This window comes from Azolla caroliniana, unplaced genomic scaffold, assembly GCF_043228905.1.
Source record: "Azolla caroliniana isolate FFs.n. ecotype wild unplaced genomic scaffold, voAzoCaro1.0.p SCAF_11, whole genome shotgun sequence".
Taxonomy (NCBI): Eukaryota; Viridiplantae; Streptophyta; class Polypodiopsida; order Salviniales; family Salviniaceae; genus Azolla; species Azolla caroliniana.
Genome location: NW_028230446.1, coordinates 17,529,693 through 17,533,897, shown reverse-complemented (window position 1 = coordinate 17,533,897; position 4,205 = coordinate 17,529,693). Strand labels below are relative to the sequence as shown.

The following is a 4,205-nucleotide window of genomic DNA, read 5'->3' as shown; positions in this document are numbered from 1 at the left end:
AAATATATATGCCATATGCGCAAGATATAAATTAATGTCCAAATATCACCTATGCAGAGTACTTTAGATGCAAATCAGCACAACGTGACACATGTAACGTCTTTCAGTGCATTACATTTTATTTCCATTCATTGCAATGAATTGATGATTTCAGAGAGAGGAAGAACAACTTACAACGAGCTATCATATTAAGTTTAACTAACTTGAAATGTGATTTAGCAAAAGATTGTAAAAATAATACCTCTTTTTTCAAGATTTTCAAACTAGGCTTTAAAAGAACTCCTGAAAATCAATGCTAATAGATACAACATGAAAGCTTGGTAGGACTAACAGCCTAATTCTACCAATCCTATTACCTACAAACAGGAGCAACTTTATAGTACTAACACTCTAATTCTATGAAACTTTGAAGTCCTATTATTGGAGATGAAGAAAGTATGACACAAACTTTTTCTATATCCCGAACATACATTTATCGGTATATATGGAAAGAAACAGTCAACAGTGCTGCACTTCTAGTGCTTAAGATGTGAATTATGGCTGCCATGTCTGTACCTAACCGTCCTTCACTCCGCTTTATAGATTGACTTGGCTTCATTCCCTGCCAAGTGCATATCAAGTTTCTGGCCTATAATTATTGAGATATGCAAGAAGAAACTGCAATACATTATCAAGAAAAGAAACTTATCAGTGTTCTCAGCATCTTCTACAATCTTTTTGTTTTTCGGGAAAACTCCAAACTACCCCTGAGTTTTTCATTATTTCGCAAGAGACCCTTGGTCAGCCCCTGAAAGAGACAAACGCAGAAAATTTGACCATACAATTGCTCAGGTAGCATATACGTATATAATTGATTGTGAGGGTTGACTAAAGGCATATGGAGAAATAAACAAAACTCCCGTTCTGTGTTTAAAAATCTGGCCAGTAGAAAACATAAGAAAGAACAAACTAAACCACACAAATAAAGAACAGTGAAAATAAATTGCATAGGAAATGCGTAGGATGAATGTAACCTTCCTATAGTCTCCACCAGTATCTGAAGAAATGTCCGCATCAAGTGATCGCTGAGACATTGAATTGTAAGCATGTCTTATTGCTTGTAACTGCGATGTTGTCCGAGAACAAACCATCTCAATCAAGGATGTATCCTGAGTACCCCATCCACGGATAGCATCCCTCATGATGGTAGCATCTCTTTCGGATCTTGCACCCAAAGAATAACTGCTTTCTGCAAGTGTAACAAAAAAATACACCAGACATATGTCTAATCAACAATCTCAGAGTGAAAAGACGATATTTGATGGTTCATTCCAAAAGAAAACCAAGGAAACAACGCCACCTACGCCTAATGTGTTGCATATTCATCAAGACACCGCTTGGTTAATCAGAAATGAACAAAATACCCCTGACATTTATGTGAGTTAAATCAGCCATTAATTGGTTCTAGTTTGGATTTCCTTTCTAAGATAGCTTTGGACCTAATTATCAAATGACAATTTAATTAATTAGTTACTCAAAAGCTACATCATCACTACATAGGGACAACGGAAAAATTAACCTCTTGATTGCCAACTTATAAAACTAATAGCTTGAATGACTCCTGATTAACACAAAGTAAAAATTTGAAGGTACTTTTGTAGTTTTAAAACTCAAGAGGATACTTGGCTAATTTTAAAAAACCGGTGGTATCCTATTGAATCAATGTTGGAATCCAGAAAATATTTGGGGTAGAAAATCTAGTCCAACTCAACTACTCACCTCCAAGTTTCCATGGATCTCTGATTTCAATCTATCAAGGAGATTCTGAGAATAAGGGGTTGAATATAATCGGTGTAGTTCATGCCGTTGCACATATTTCTGTGTGCCAGAACTGTGATTATATTCTTCTCATCACGGCCAAAACCTAATTCACCACTCCAGAAAATAAATAAGTACTCTTTGCAATAAGACATTGAGGTTTCTTTCACATAAGAAAGTCCTCATGTGTATGACATTTGTTTTTTGAAAGTTTTCCAGCACTTGGCATAAAATTAAATTTGCATTACATTCCTACTGATATTTTCTCATAATTTCCTGTTGTTTCAAATGTGAAGAGAGAACTTGGTTAATTAGTAAAGGTTCAATTATGGCGTGCTTACTGTGTATTTTCGTCCAAGAATTATGTTCAAAAACTTTCCTAAAATGTTTAAGACGCTTATATCAACACAATCTCATCTTACTGTATTTTCCCCTCTTTCTTGAATGTGATTTGAATTCAGAACTTTCTTGAACTATTTAGAGACTATTCAGCAACATATCATCTTTTATCTCTCCATTGAATGGTCATCAAAAGGTGATCTTTAATCTATTATAGATCAGAAAGTAATGCAGATGATCTGTTCTTTGTGCTTTAAACAAAGAAATTCAGCGCACACAGTAGTGTTGCCACGGTTTCCATCAACAAAGAAAATCTAACCAATTTCTCTATAAGAAAAAACAGATTTCCCATCAATTTTTCTACAAGTTGAAACTTTACTGTTACACGTTCAAATCTAGATCTTCTATAATCGTTCTGATCAATTTCGATCTTGATTTCCTATGACTTAATTACAACAGCATGTCACCTTACCAACTTCAATGTAGGCTTCTTAAGCCATGAATTTGGCATAACAAACATTCATTGTTACTGATCTCAGTCTAGATTTCCTTTTACTCTCTCCTACTATCTACGATCACCACTACCTATGCTTCACTGATGCCGATTTCCATTCATAATTCTCACTAGCCATGCTTCACTGCTACCACTTTATATCGATAATATTCTCTCGTATGCATTCAAAAAATGAATTATTTTCTATACATTCACATTGAACAATCATCAGTCATTTATTGTTTCAAGTTGAATGTAGATCTTCTACATTGTTTCCTGTAATTTAAACAACTCTGGAATTGAAATTCTACCATGCTTCCATTTCAACCTAGAACTATAGTGACACGTACATCTGAAATAAAAAGTGCTGCTGATGAAATCTGAAACCTGTGCAAATATGATAAGAAAGGACCACTCTTTTTACTGAGTTACCATTTTATTCTGCAATTTCTGCTAAAAGTTTTCTGGTTTTGATTCTGCGGACTACATTTTTGTTAAGACATTGTTGGAAATGTAATGCACGAAAGCAGTGAGAAACGACCGGAGCATTCATGAGATTATGACGAGTTCCTGATGAAATCTGAAACCTGTGCAAATATGATGAGAAATGACTGCTCTTTTTACTGAGTTACCATTTCATTCTGAAATTTCTGCTAAAAAAATTTTTGTTTTGATTCTGCGGCCTACATTTTTGGCAAGACAATGTCGGAAATGTAATAAACGAAAGCAGTGAGAAACGAACGGAGCATTCGGAGATTATGAGGAGGAGGAGGGGGGGGGGGGAGGAGAAGAACCTACCGTTTGAACGCTCGGTGGAGATCTGCACAGACTTGCATGGCGTTCGGCATGGCTCCTGAAGGAAGGATGATAGTGGACATACTCATAAAAAGAATGAAGAATGAGTGGATCGAAAAAGCAGAAGAAAGAACGTCGAAGGGGAATGAGAACCAAGAAGATGAAGATGCAAAAGAATGAGGAAGAAGAAGAAGAAGAAGAATGGAGACCGAGTTCAGAGGTAGAGAGAAGGTAGAGGTGAAGCAGCAGCCTGCTTCCATGGCAGAATTTTCGATCATCATAAAAACAACAGACGAAGAATATATTACGACTCACGATCACATGCTCATCTATATTTATCCAGATAATTTTTTAACCTTCCGCAAAACTTCCAAATTTCAAATTAATCAAGTTATGTTCTCTTGAGATTTTCAATAACTCAAAACAGAATGATTCCATAATGTTTTACTTCTTGAGTTCAACTTCTCAATTTGATTATCAATGGCATATTCAAAATTTAAAGCTAATTCATCACCCTCTTGCCTCGTGATTATTCTCTAATTTCTTAAATCTACTTGAATCAGATGGATATATAGGCGGATTAGTGTTGGAACTTCAACATTATGAGTTAATGTGTCTTATGAATGTAGTTAGGCATAGTATCTATATGCTTCTTCTTAGGCCCATTTCCTCTATCTTCATCACCTGAGTCCGTTTCTAACATTAGTGGTAAGTTGTAAACACTACAACCACTACACACACTCTCTCTCTCTAAATTAGCAATGTAAACACTACAACCATT

The 4,205-nt window shown here is 35.5% G+C and overlaps 1 pseudogene across 1 annotated transcript; it reads right to left on the bottom strand.

Moving 5' to 3' along the window:
• Positions 1-212: 212 nt before the first annotated feature.
• LOC147858164 (uncharacterized) lies at positions 213-3,477 on the bottom strand (annotated as a pseudogene). The gene is made up of 5 exons (XR_015530511.1): positions 3,428-3,477; positions 2,980-3,016; positions 1,759-1,857; positions 1,014-1,228; positions 213-657 (listed from the first exon to the last, which is right to left on the bottom strand). The product of XR_015530511.1 is annotated as an uncharacterized LOC147858164 (transcript).
• Positions 3,478-4,205: the final 728 nt, after the last annotated feature.